The sequence below is a fragment of the Meriones unguiculatus genome, chromosome 4 (genome assembly GCF_030254825.1).
Source record: "Meriones unguiculatus strain TT.TT164.6M chromosome 4, Bangor_MerUng_6.1, whole genome shotgun sequence".
In the NCBI taxonomy this organism is placed as follows: Eukaryota; Metazoa; Chordata; class Mammalia; order Rodentia; family Muridae; genus Meriones; species Meriones unguiculatus.
The window spans coordinates 118,891,473-118,905,841 of NC_083352.1; the positions used below are offsets into that span (position 1 = coordinate 118,891,473).

At 47.1% G+C, this 14,369-nt stretch overlaps 1 long non-coding RNA gene across 1 annotated transcript in view; it reads left to right on the forward strand.

Moving 5' to 3' along the window:
• Positions 1 to 1,677: 1,677 nt before the first annotated feature.
• Positions 1,678 to 14,369, forward strand: part of LOC132653536 (uncharacterized) — a 63,263-nt gene continuing 50,571 nt past the window's right edge. Inside the window, exons 1-2 of the long non-coding RNA XR_009591266.1 lie at positions 1,678 to 2,114; positions 4,439 to 4,445. This is a non-coding gene — a long non-coding RNA (uncharacterized LOC132653536). The remainder of the gene's footprint in view (positions 2,115 to 4,438; positions 4,446 to 14,369) is intronic.

The following is a 14,369-nucleotide window of genomic DNA, read 5'->3' on the forward strand; positions in this document are numbered from 1 at the left end:
AAGCCGGCCAATTAGGGAAACACCCCACCCCCAGCTTGGCCCTGAGCCCCAAGGGCTCCTGGTGGCCTCCATGGGAGCTGAACGGCTGGGGAAGCCTGGCTTCTCCAGCAAGGATGATGGGTAAGAAAGGGACTGGCTGGCTGACCATCAGTAGCCCCTGGCTCTCTTCCAAGTCCCAAGACTTCACCGACCCCACAGCCCCTTTGCTTCTGAGGGAGTTTGGCCCACCCTCAGCTATGGCCACACTACAGAGCAGCGTCAGGTTAGCTGAATGACCAGTTGGGAGACAAAGCAAGGATCTTGAGCTGCTAATTGATAAAGTGACAGGCTGAGTGTGTTCACAGCACAGCGCCTTTCGCTTTTCCACGGTTCCAAAATGCTCTTTTATCACAAGGGCTACAAACTTGGTACCATCACTCAACACATTCACCCCACCCTCTCGTGTACAGCCTCCCCTACCTTGTGGGTTTTAAGTTCTCCGAGCCCTCCCGGCCCTTCCTTTCTTCCCCCTCTGCTTCCTTCCCCCACCTCTTCCACTATCTCTACCTCGGTTGGGTCGGTCTTCAGATCTTCCTTCCCCTAAGCATCCTCCCAGCCACAGAAGCCAAACCTGAGCCGGGTTCAGTCTAAAGTGAAGGACAAGCTGGGGTTTATGAATTGAGAAAGCTTGGCCCCGAGTGAATGGAGCTTAACCGCTCATTAACTGTACCTAAGTTTACTCACTCTTGCCAAAAGGTTAATAACACCAGAATCTTCCTAAGAGTGGGATGAGAGAATGCACAGGAAGGAACACAAGGCTCAGGTTCACCTGTGCTGAACAACACAAGCTTGGAGAAGAGGGGATGAAACCGACTTCATGCAGGGAGGCAGGCCTTGGAGAGAGGAGGGAATTTGTGAGATGGCTGGGGCAGGAACGGCGTGTTTGGGAGTTTCTGGGGACCCAGTGTGGCTGGAATGAATTCAGTGGTGAGGTGTGGAAGGGTGGCAGTGGGCTGGATGCTGGGACCACAGTATTGTGGTTCAGAGCATTGCCCCCGGATCTGATAGTCCAGGTTCCAACTCCAGCAAACACCAACCACCGTATGACCTTAGACACGTGACTCCCTTCGTTTTCTCTCATGTAACAAGGTCCCCCTGGCTCCTGCTTTGGGGAACAGAATACTCGAGTTAGCAAATAAGAGAACTGCTCTGTGGGAGAGTGCGACAAACTTCTTCGCTACTGTTGTCCCACGTGAGCAGGCTCTGCACGCGGCTGCACGTGTGTGGACTTGCCTATGTGGCCAGCAGTTGTTCATGCGGTGTGCTTGTGTACGTATGCAGGTGTGTGATGGAGCCAGGGCAGGCACAGGGAATCTATTGAGGCTTTGGGGAGAGGTTGATGTATTCTGGTCAAAGCAGCCCTTTGCTGAGGCGGGGTACCATCCCTCTCCCCAAACAGTGGGAAGCAGCATTAATAAGCAATAACCTGTGTCATTTCCCCATGGAGACACCTCGAGAGAAGCCCCTCCTCCATTCTCTTATTTGTACGACATCAGTAGAAAACCTACTCATGTCCGGTCAATGAGCTTCTAAATTCCTATCATTGTCATGTTCATGTCTCTACCGGGAAGGCAGATGGCTAAGCAAGAGTTAAAGGGGCAGTGGGTGGCTGGCCCCAGTGAGCAGGTCAGGCCTCCTAGAAGCTTTGGGAGCAGAGGGAAGCAGAGCAGGGAAGTCGTCAGTGGCCTTCAGATAAGAGGACATTCGACCTTGGCTGTGACCAAGGTCCTCCTCTGGAGGCCCCCAGCGTGCCAGCACAGCCCCAGGGGAGGGCAAGGAAGTCTCCTTGACTGCAGCAGCCCTGCTCAGCCAGGGCTGGACACAGAGCCTCTCGTTATCTGTTCATGCCACACGCAGGCAAGGCATTCTGGGCACACAAGACTTGGCCGGCCTGCAGGAAGCTGGAAGAGCTTCTGTCCCTCTGGGGTCAGAGGTGACTGGAATTTGGCAGTCAGGGACATGGGAACTTCCTGTGACCCTCCCAGAGCTGAGACTGGCAGCAGGAACCAGACAGAGCTAGTGGTCAAGATCTGACAGAAAGATGATTTGCATGACCACTTCCTCCTAAGAGGCATGTGCTGAGACTGGTTTTGCAGCACACGTGTGTAAAATGTGCGTGCGTTCATGCCCGTGCCTGTACACATCTGTTCGCAGGGCTATGTTAAAGTGTGAGGAAGCAAGAATTTAGGGGTCTGTGACTTGCTAGATGGATGTATACGTGATCAAGCTTACCTGCCTGGGTGAAATGTTCTTGGCACATATACGGAACAGGGATGTGTGTGTGTGTACGGCCATGTGTGCTGTGCTCATGTATGTAAACACTCATTTGGGTGGGGTTTATGTGAGCCTGTGTGCTGATTACTTGTATTAATGTATAGGAAGGAGTTTGGAACATGTGTATGAATTCATAGGGGATACAATTTCAGTGTGTGTATTTGTTATGCCCCCCCCCAAAAAAATCTATTTTAGAATGGAGCAGGATGAAGCCACTGAGGGAAAGGATAAAAAGCCACGACAATGGAAACACCTGACCCTTGGAGTCTTCAGAGAGGGTTTTTTTTTTTTTTTTTTTTTTTTTTTTTTCCTAGCTAACAAATGTAGCTAACAGATACACAACTGCCGTACATGCTGGTAGCTGTGATTCCCAGCTCAGGCAGGGCTGTTAATCAGAAGTAGGCACCTTGAAGGGTGGCAGCGGGGTGGGGTGGGGGGCATCTCCAGGTGAGAGAGATGGGCAGAGCTTCCCCTTTGCTTGGAAGGGACCCAGGCCTGACAGCAGGCTGAGGCCCACTGCAGCCCAGACCATTGAGCCCTGGCAGAGTGTGTGTGTGTGTGTGTGTGTGTGTGTGTGTGTGTATGGGTGGCTGCTTACCCAGGATCCAGCCAGCGTCATTTCTGGTGGGGAAGACTGGCCCAGCCTTGAATGGGAGCTGGAAATCCACACTTTCAGAGCTGGCATGAGCCACAGACATGGATCTCTCAGCTAGGAGGACTTGGAGCAGACTCTTCCACCTTCATATAGTTTAAGAAAGAGCCTGGGCTGAAGAGGTGGCCCCGCACAAGCAAAGCCCTGACTTCATCCTAGGGCTGAGAAAAAGAGTTTGTTATTTATCTTCTTTTGAGGGCGGGCATTAGAATGCTATTTGTTCAATATGTTTCTAACAATAGACCAGGAGCGCGGCCTATCGAGTGCTTGTATAAAGTTTTATTGGTACACTGCCTTAAACACACCCATGTGTTTATGCATTTTCTGTGGCTTCTTTCATGCTACAGTGGTGGAGCTGAGTGGTTGTGACACAGACTCTAAGGCTCTTAGGTCCCCAAATATTTCCCCCTGGTGCTTTGCAGCAAAACTTTGCTGACCTGGAACTATAAGGTCATTTCGCTAGTGTGAGGATGATAAGTGTGATTAAAACAGTAAATGTTTAACAATTAGTGAATGAATGAATGAATGGATGAATGAATGACTTAGTTAATTGTAGAAGATGATTCGGTTGGAATTCCAGGCAGAGGGACTAGTATATGCTAAGTATGGGGCCAGGAATCGGTACCAGATGCAAATGGAAGACGGAGTATAAAACACACACATACACACACACACACACACACACACACACACACACACAAACACACACAGGAGATTGATGGCACAGCAGAGGCCTTGTTTATGGACAAAAGGCTTCTCAGTAGAGATGAAATTGAGCCTTAAGATTCACTAGGTATGGAAAAAGAAAAGATGGAGAATTGCGCTCCAGGTTGAGGGATCAGCATAGGTAGATATTGGAAGGCCTGAGAGAAGGAGGTCTGGGTACTGGGCACAGCCAACCACTCTGAGCCTTGCTATATACTTGATGGGGCCAGTGGGCGGACAAGAAGGTGAAATGCTTGATCAGCTTCTGTGGGGCCTGGCAGGGATGTTATCAAGGAGTTAGGCCTTCATCCTGGGAGTGCTAGGGAGTTGCAAGGGGTGTCAATGGAAGATCCAGGGAGATCCAAGAATACTCGGAATGCAGCATTCTGGGCAGGCTGCTGAACGTAGTTCTACCTCCCAGGGCTAGGCTAAGGTGACCTGAGAGCAAACTCCAAGATGCGGAGCCTGATGAGCCAGCTATATGGAAGAAATACAGGGCAGGCAGTTAAATCTGAACTTTGGATAAAAAAGAAAAACAAATCATGTTCAACATTAAATAAAGTCCAAACTAGCAAGGTGGATACTTAAAAGATGATCTTTTATTTTTCTGAAACCTATGTCTTACTGCCTACCTAGTGTTTTCATTGGATAAATCTAGCAATCCATTTGTTGAGGAATGCTGGCTGCATCTGGCTTTTGGTTGCTGACTTCAAGACCCCAAATGTATGCCTGTGAAGCAAGAACGACAAGATGGATATGGCTGCATAGCGGCAGTGTGAGGACCATGGGACCCAACCCTTTTGGTTGATAGGAAAAGAAATGAAAGCCCAGAGAATGGAAGGGTCTAGCTCTGGGCAACTAGCCGGGCACAGTCCTGGAATTGTGCTTTTTGCCGTGGCCATCCTGACAGGGAGTTCTGGAGTTCAGGGAGGGATAGGGTGGTCCTGGGACAGCAGGCCCTAGGGAGTCTCCGGAGCTCCTGAGCAGGTTCTGGAACTTTCCGAAGCAGCCAGCTCCCAGCAGGGAATGCAGTGTCCCTCACCATACGCCTGGCTCCTTCCTTCTGTGCCTCAGTTCACCCAGCCACAAAGCGGGGCTAATTACACCCACCTCACAGCTGAGTTGTGAGGGTTAATTAATGTTTGTAAAGGCTTTGTGATCCTTGGATGAAAGGTGTTTCTTACATATAAAGGGTCATTATTTTTATTATTATTATACAAGTGCCAAGAATTATTACCTTAATTAGCTTTTCTAGATATCCGAAGCAATTAGACAGCTCACTTGCTGAATGCCACTCTAGAAACCCGAGTCATAGAAACTCGTGCAATTGTTTGTCAGCTTGTTTTCTGGCTGTGGGCTGGCACAGGCCACAAGAAGGGGCTGAGATTTGTAGGAGAAAAATGATTTTGGCCCTAGTAAACATCCACTCTATGTCAAATATTTGCAGACATTTAAAGTCTTTTGAAAACAGATTTTTTTTTAAAGTGGATTTTTTTTTCAGTGTGTGTGTGTGTGTGTGTCTGCATGTGTGTGTGTGTGTGATGTGGGGGTGGTGGAAGTTGTAGAGTGTTAGCCTTGTAGAACGAGCAACTTGGGCTAGGGTAGAAATCTGTCCTGTGTTCCTTATATTCAGAGAAGACCAGGCTTTAGGCCCTGTGCACATGCGATAGGGTCTACCGTGGGTCAGGCCTACACTCAGAGGCCTGCGTTGTTCCTACAACCCCATGCAGTAGACAGGAACGTATTTATAAAAGAGGACACCGTAACCCAGAGACGTGAGATGACAGCTAGGAAGGACAAGCAGAGAATACAGACACACGTCCAGATCTGAGAACACTCCTTGTCTGAATCTGGGCCTCAAGCAGTCCAGAGATTCATTGTTTCAGAGGTGAGATGGTACCACAGAGCTAACTGGCTCATGCTGTGCATGGGGCTGCTGAATTATGGTCAGTCTTTGGTCCAGTATAGCTTTGCCTCTGGAGGCTCTTTGGAAGTGTCTTAGAATCTTAGGAAGTAAGTAGAGGAGGAAGCTCTGTCCTGGACGTGACTATTAAGGTAGGTAGGACAGGCCAGGGCAGAACCAGCGGGGCGAGGCTTCCTCTGTGCTGTCCAGTTAGCTGGGAGGGTGCAGAGCTGGCTGTAATTAACTCCACCAGCGTCCTTAAAAGAGGTGAGAGGACCTTTCCCCCACTTCCCTTTCTACTCTGTCCAGCTTCCTTTGTGGCTGCATGGACCCTCCCAAAGCTGTGACCAAGCCAGGGAGCACCAGATTGAGTTCCATTTCCAGTGTGTTCTGAATTGAGCTTATATATCAATCTACACACAACCCCTTTTCTGTGTGTAGAACCTTCCTTGGGGCTGGTTGAGGACAGTGTTAAAGTCAATGAGTGCATTAAGAGGCGGCTGGGATGTTAAGGACTGAGTGGATAAAGGGTAAGGGTTGTTAACAGTGTAAGGAGAGGTTCTCTAATGGATGGATAGATGAGGCAGTGGAGGTGGGTAGATGTTCATAGATTAGACATGGATGCATGACTGTATGCATGCACAGATTGGAGGGAGGGCATAGACCACCAAGGAGAAGTGTTGGTATATGGCTTTTAATGGTTAATCGAAATGGTAGAATGTTCACAGAGAAGTTGGAAATTTTGGCAAATGGGTGGCAAATCTGGGGAAGGATAGAGGGGCTGGCAGGTGAGGCGTTGGAGGAAAGGAAGAGATTAGAAAAATGAGGAAGTTGGTGGATGGATGGAGACTTTTGGGAGATAATTGAAACATGGTCCATGGAGAGTAAGGATGTCAGGCGGAGAGGAGGTTGTGTGATACAGGCACTGGTTGATGGATAAAGGGGGTTGATGGAAAAGTGGAGGGAATGGTGGCTGAAGATTCTGAGAAAGCTGAATTACTTGATTATGAGGGTGGGAAAAATCTGGCCTATGAGAGAGGTTGAAATGGAGTTGGCAGCTGGGGATAGGAGCTGGTAGACAGAGGAGACATGGGCTAAGTCATGGACGTTTGATGGATAGATGCTTTGATGGATGAGTGGAGGTAGTGAGCAGATGTTGACAGGCAGGTCAATGGAGGAGGCATCAGAAAGGATAAAGTATTGGCAGGTGCAGAGAGCAGTTGGCAAGAGTTGAAGAGATGCAGAGAGGTAGGTGGAAGGCGGCTAGTGGGAGGGTAGCAAGCTTGCCTGAATGATGGAGAAGTTGGCACTTGTGGCCTGGCCATCAGCTTGGACAGGTAATAGAACATGCCCCATGGGTTGCTGTGACCAGCCTCTCCTCACATCTTCCCTCCCCCTCCAGAGTCAGGCTTTCCCCAGGCTCATAAATCCCCAGTCCGGCAGGCTTTCTATAATTATCCTAGAACAGTAGCTCAAGAGGTGGGGCAGGCAGGCCCTGAAGAAAGAAGCTGACTCAGAGGCAGACGTCTATCCTTAAGTGGTGTGTCAAATGTGGCCAGTGGCCAGCAAGCCAGGGCCAGGACCCAAGGCTCCTCCTTTCCTTTCAAGGCTGTCTTGATCCCCATTTTGGAGGCCCTCAAAGAGCATGAAGCTCTTCTGTCCCTTCTCTTCTGTTTCTCTTTTTGTCTAACTTTTCTTTTCTTTTCTTTTCTTTTCTTTTCATTTCTTTTCTTTTCTTTTCATTTCTCTTCTCTTTCTCTCACTCTTTCTTTCTTTCTTTCTTTCTTTCTTTCTTTCTTTCTTTCTTTCTTTCTTTCTTTCTTTCTTCCTCTTCCTCCCTACCTTTCTTTCCTTCCTTCTTTCTTCCTTCCTTTTCTTTCTTTCTCTTTCTTTCTTTCTTTCTTTCTTTCTTTCTTTCTTTCTTTCTTTCTTTCTTTCTCTTTCTTTCTTTCTTTCTCTTCCTTCCTCCCTCCATCCTCTTCCTCCCTACCTTTCTTTCTTTCCTTCCTTCCTTCCTTCCTTCCTTCCTTCCTTCCTTCCTTCCTTTCTCTTTCTTTCTTTCTTTCTTTCTTTCTTTCTTTCTTTCTTTCTTTCTCTTCCTTCCTTCCTCCCTCCACCCTCTTCCTCCCTACCTTTCTTTCCTTCCTTCCTTCCTTTCTTTCTCCTTCCTTCCTTCCTTCCTTCCTTCCTTCCTTCCTTCCTTCCTTCCTTCCTTCCTTCCTTCCTTTCTTTCTTTCTTTCTTTCTTTCTTTCTTTCTTTCTTTCTTTTTGCCTTGCTCATTTTTCTCTTGCTCTCGTCTCTGGGTTACTTTTCTTTTGCTGTCCCCATTTCCTCAATTCCTTTTCTCTACTGTTTTCTTCAGTCTAGTCAGTTTTCTTTTCTGCCTCTTTCCCTCTGCTCTTTGCCTCTCTCTGCCCCTTGCAGCAGGAGTCTGTCCCCCATCCTCCTGCAATAGAAGACAAACTCTGCCACTGTGTGCCTTCATGCAGAAACAGCCTGGTTATGGTGGGAATTTCCTTTGGGGCTTTGAGTTAAGGCCAGAAACTTCCAAGGAAACTTTCCCCTTCTCTTATAGATTAACAAATGGAAACCCATTGAGACCTTTTAGCACGGTGGTTCCCAGCCTTCCTATTGCTGCGACCCTTTAATACAGTTCTTCATGTTGTGATGACGGCCCCAAATAAATTACTTTGTTGCTACTTCATACTTGTAATTTTTCTACTTTTATGAATTGTAGTGTAAATATCTGACATGCAGGATACCTGATATGTGATCCTTAAAAGGGTCGTGACCCACAGGTTGAGAACTGCCGCTCTAGCACAGTCTGGAGGGACAAAAGTAAAAGTATCACCACCCTCTCTCTGTAGATTACAGGCACTGGTAGAGAATGCCTTTTTTTTCTGAAGCAGTGAGGGAACTGGGGTGGAGAGGTGGATATTAGGAGCAGGGGCCTGACATGGACACAGGCATTAACCTGTTTTTGTGTAAATCGTCTCATGGAGCCCAGTTTTCTTTTTAAAACATCACAATAGGTAAGAGAATTTTGGAGTCTGAGAAGTCCCCACATCGCATTCCAGCCCCAGCACTGTCTGCCTACTAGTTGGGGTACACATGGCTTAGCCCTTCTAATCCCTACTCTGCTCATCTGTAGAGGAGGCCCTTACAGAAGGGCTTCCTGAGGGGTAGCTGGGGAAATTAAGAAGACTGGATCAAAGTCCTTGTGGCCATCAAGAACTGACTCAGAGCAGATGCAAACCACTCAAAATAATGTCAAACTTATTGGGAGGGTTTGGTTCTATGCAATGTGGGGGCTGTTCTTATAATCTATAGGTGACTGTCGCTTTCATGTTTGGGGCTGAAGTCAGAGTTTTTGGGAAGGAAGTATTTGGGAACTTTTTGGGAAGGAAGCAAGGATTTGGGAAGGAAAGAGAGCCAGCATCTAGAGAGTGAGGACGGTGGGAATCTGGGGTGGTACATGCAAGGTGAAGAGGTCTGCGTTGGCCTCTTATCTGCTTAGCCTCCATCCTTGGAGATGCCAGTAACCTGCTGGGGAACGATGCCCGTTTCTAAGTCATTCTATGGGACTGACCCGGGGTTGAGGAAGTTGGAAGCTGGGGGGAAAGTGGAGGAGCTTGCGGGACTGGGGCTGCCATAGTAAAGCCAGGGGCCATAGCACACTAATCCATGTGTGTGTCTATGTCCCTGTGTGTGTGTATCTCCATGTCACGTGGACATGTGTACATGAGTGCATGCTTCCCCATCCCTGAGTGTAAAGGAAGTCCAGCTGTGCTTTGACAGGCGTGTCTCTTGGAATCTAAGCTGACTCAGAACAGTCTTTGCTGAACTAAGTTGTCTGACTACAAAAACCATTACAAAACCCTCAATGGGCAGGCTATTTGGGCCTTTGCTATATTTTCTCCTGTATGCTCTTTGTATTTTTTGAAGGACATTACAAATATATGTATATTGTTTCTAAAAAAATTTTTAAAGCACTTCATTTGCTTTAGTTAACAAACATATGTATTTATTTCAATGAGCGTGCTGTTTTGATGGATGTACACATCCTGGCATGGCTAAATTGGGGTAATTAACATACGCGTTACTTCATATACTTCATTACTTTCTTTTGTGGCGAGAACCCTTAAAATCTAACCTCCTACCAATTTTCAAGAGTGAATATGTTGCTATTAATTATAGTCATATGTGAGCTTTTTTGAACTTAACTTTTCTCCTTTAAATGGCCCAATGTAAATTCTGGACCGAAATTAGCCTGCTTTTTTTCTTATGTGCTTTAAAGCTTTAGGGTAAATGTCCTGTTGCTAAGTAAATACTCTAGTGTGTCTTTGAACTTCACCAAGTGACTCTAATGCAAGGGTGATCACAGGAGCTGCTTGTCCATGTTGACCATGACTAGGCACAATGAGGGTTACACAGGACTTGAATGAAATGGGTACTTAAATCCCAGGGGCACAGAGGATCAAGGTTATATGACTAGTAAGGGGTGGCTTCTCCATCTGGCCCAAGTACTGTAGTTCTGCTCTATTGTGTGTGTGTGTGTGTGAGAGAGAGAGAGAGAGAAAGAGATAGATAGATAGATAGATAGATAGATAGAGAGAGAGAGAGATATACATGCTAAGAGACAGTCTTGGTTATCATTCTTCAGGAGCCTTTGATCTTGTTTTTGTGAGACAGGAACATTAGGTGAGGCTGGCTAGCTAGCATGACCCAAGGATGTGACTGATTTCACTTCTCTCTAGTGCTGAAATTATAAATTTGTACCCGTTCTTTTAGTTCTTTTATCTATCTATCTATCTATCTATCTATCTATCTATCTATCTATCTATCTATTTATTTATATTGGTCCTGGGATTAAATTCAGAGCGTCATGTTTGCAGAGCAAATACTTAACTGACTGAGTGATAAAATTTTACCTGCGTCATGAGAAGAAGGGGGTCTAAGGAAGAGTGGGGTTAAGCACCTTCTTCATAGACTCTGTGCCCCTTCTTCTAGCCTGTCTATAGCATGCTCTGGAGACAGCACATTTTACCTCTAGGAGTGACTAGGGCTGGGGCTGGGCTAACCCACTTCCCAGTGGCAAGCTTGTGTTGTGGATGGAGAGCGGGGGAGGACACATCTTGTGTAGCAGTTGGTTCAACACTAAAAAAAACCTCCATGTTTGATTTGTGTGTCTAGCAAGAGCTTCCCACGGGGCCGGAACTTTTAATTTAAGGACTGAACTTTTTTTCTGTGTGAGATGTGTCCATGTTCACGAGTGGACGTGATTTATCATCTTCTGGCCAAGGAGTTTAAGTGGGAAATAGAGCAGCGGTTCTCAACCCGTGGGTTGAGACCCTGTTGGGGAGAATCACAGGTCAGATCTTGTGCATATCAGATATTTACATGACGATTCATAGCAATATTACAGTTACGAAGTGGCAATGAAATAATTTTGTGGCTGGGGGTCACCACAACAGGAGGAACTGCATTAAAGGGTCACAGCACTAGGAAGGTTGAGAACCACTGAAGTAAACTTCCTGACTCGCCAGCTCCTCTGCTGAGGGGAGTCAACAGTCGGTGTGACCTTGAAGCCTCATGCCATCTGCGGCAGGGCCAGCACTACCTTGGGCTTAGGGGTGGAGTGTGGTAGACTCATCCACCGTCATTAGCCAGCAGGCTTCGGGTTAGTACAGGAAGCCATCAGAGTTGTGTCTGGCAATACTCTAGCCCCAAAGAACTCAAGCAGTGGTGCTTGCAACAAGGCCAGCAGTAAGTCTCCCCTTGTGACCTGCTGGAAGTGCAGATTCTCAGGGACCATTCTACAAGACTGAGTCTGAAAACTCTGACCAAGCCCCAGCCGTTGGGCTCTGACAGACTCCCAGGGGATCCCAAGTTGTAGCTCCAGTTAGAAACCCCTATGCCAGCCTACCCACCATCTCATTCCTAGCTCTTGAATGGACACCCAGTCTCAGGGCCTCTCGTCTGGCTTCTTACCCTCCCCCAAGACCACTCTCACCTTCAGCACCACCTTTGCCTCCTAGGCACCTTCTGCAGAGGACAGCGGTAATACTCACTTTAACTTTTTTTTTTTTTAATTAAAAAATTAATTTAGGGGCTGGAGAGCTGGCTGAGTACTTAGGAGCACAGGCTGCTCTTTCAGAGGACCTGGGCTCCATTCTCACTACCCCCACGGCAGCTCACAGCTGTCTGTAGCTCCATTCCAGAATACCCAACCCCCTCTTTTGGCTTCCTTTGGGAACCAAGCACACACCTATGTTGCACAGACATCAAGCACCCATATACAAACAAGCAAACAAATAGAATTTAATTTGGTTTGATTTATGTGTATGAATGGTTTGCTTACATGCATGTCTGTGCACCACTTGTATGCCTGGTACCCACGGAGGCCAGAAGAGGGTATCAGATTCCCTGGAACTGGAGCTCCAGGTGGTTGGTGAGTCATCATGTGAGCGCCGGGAATCGAACCTGCGTCCTCTGGAAGAACAGGTGGTGCTCTTAACCACCGAGCTATCTCTCCAGTCCCAACCATTCTAATTCTTGACACAAAGGTAGCATGAGATGGTTCACTGACTTTGCCTTCACTTTTTCTTTCTCTTGACAGCTGCAGAGAAGTGTTGACAGTAGGCTGACTGGTAAGATCCCCAAGAAGCTATAAAATGTGGTTTGGACCAACAGCCCTATGTGTGGGGTTTTTTGCCGTCACTGATTTTAAATGCGTAAGTAGAGACTCAAAGGGCAGAATGGATGGGGAGGAAGTCTAGGATTCAGGCCCGTTTCCTTCTCCTGTCATTGTCTACATTGTGCCTGTACTCTTCTCACCTCCAACTCCATGTCTCCAGGCGCTTGGTCTTTTGTAGACGGAACACTAAGTTGATTGAAGCCTTGTTTTCCCTTGATAGAACCACACCAGGCTTCCAGGCCATCCAGAGAAATTTTGCTTGTCATTTTCTTAAATATACTGAACGTAGACAGACAAATGTTTGATTTGTGTCTGTGCGTATGGAGTCCAGACGTCCTGTAGAGAGCGAGTGAATGAACTAACAGCACCGTGTGGCTCACTGAAACACTTCCTTGTGACGTTGCGTGTCTAGAAATGGCTTGGATGTCTTCCGAGGCAGGAAACTTGCTGCAAAGGAGCTGGCACCCCGCTGCAATTCCTGCAATTGTTTGCTGCGGGTCGACAAATGGCTATGGCGCTTGTGGGCTGTGAGTGACGTGGTGTGAGTTAGGGCCGTGGATCTCAGACTCGAGCGTGTGTTAGAATCCCTGATAAGACTTGTTAGAACACAGGTTTCTGTGAGCCACCCCTAGAGTTTCCGATTTAGCCTGTGTAACTGGGCCAAACATCTGTCCTTGTGACAGTTACCTGCCTGCTTCTGATATGGCTGCCCTACCCACTCCAGAAAACACTGGATTTCGGTATTATCAATACTGTACCAGATAAGCCCCTGTCTGTCTGCAACCTAAGTCTGTGAAAGTATTCTCGCTCATTAAGAGTGGAATGCCTGAACACGCTGTATGATAACAATGATTGGGAAGAATCAGACGTGAATGGATTGATTCCGAGTGTCCATAGAGAAAGGTAATCTGTCAAACAATTTATACAGCACGATCCCATTTTTGTTAAAACAAACCCAAAATCGAAACCACATTTCCTCAGACCCCGAATTCTGTATCAGTTGAGTGGAATAAAGGCATCGTTGGAAGTTAAGGGAGAAAAGCTCGCTAGGGGCACCCCTGCGTGGCTGAAGAAAATGAGAGCAATTTTAAAACGCAAAAAGCAACGGAAACTACTCCAGCAGTCCTTAAAGGGACAGTTTGGAGCCTGCGTTGTTTCTCTTCTACAGGAAGTGGAACACAGGTTTTTTTCTATGTACAGGCGAAACAATGTTGGAGTTTGGTAGTTTTCATGAATGAATGAATGGATGGATGGATGACCATGTATATAACTATATCTCTTGTTTCTTGGGATCTGGGACAGGCCAGATAAGCAAAACGTGTAGGAGGTTCCAACTGGTGATGCATGGAGAGTCCTGCCACTCCATGCTATCCCATGATGCTCCTGGCTGGGGTAGTATATTCAAGCTTGCCTTTGTGGGTCCAGGATAGGTAGGGCCCAGTGGTTCATTCCTAAAACTGGATGGTCGGCGATGTCAATCCTGATGGGTAAGAAAGTGTCTCTCTCAGGGGCAGAGGTAAGACCCAAAGAAACCAGGCCAGGACTCAAACGTCACTCTCACAGGTAGCAGGTGGCAACAATGGTTCTAGCATGGATGCTGGAGACATGGTGCCTTCGGGTTGGAGGTATGGGCAGTCAACTTCAAACAGGCAAGATGGACTTTAGACTCCACTTAATTGTACTTTTGGGCTGTCTCAAGTAGCTGCTAGGTGCCAGGGCCTTGGGCTATGTGTTGGGGTCTTTGCTAAGGCAACATAGTGCCGGGAGTCAGGAACCCTGAGTTACATTTAACAACCATACCTGACACCTGTGGGGATGGAATTTCCCAAGGAAAGAAATCCACGATGCTGGGATAGGAAGCCCCTTCATAGGAAACTAATTCAAGAACAATTTGATTTAACATCCAGAACAGGCGATTGAGAGCACTGAATTGAAAATTCTGATCTTATTTCTATTAAGTATGACCATAGGAAGGCTTCCTGTTTAGTTGAAATATTGAATCATTTTCTCTTTATAACCATTCTATGAAATAGATATTGCTAGCATCTGTGTTGCTAGTGGGGAAACCGAGGCTCAGATTATTCTATGGTTAGTAAGT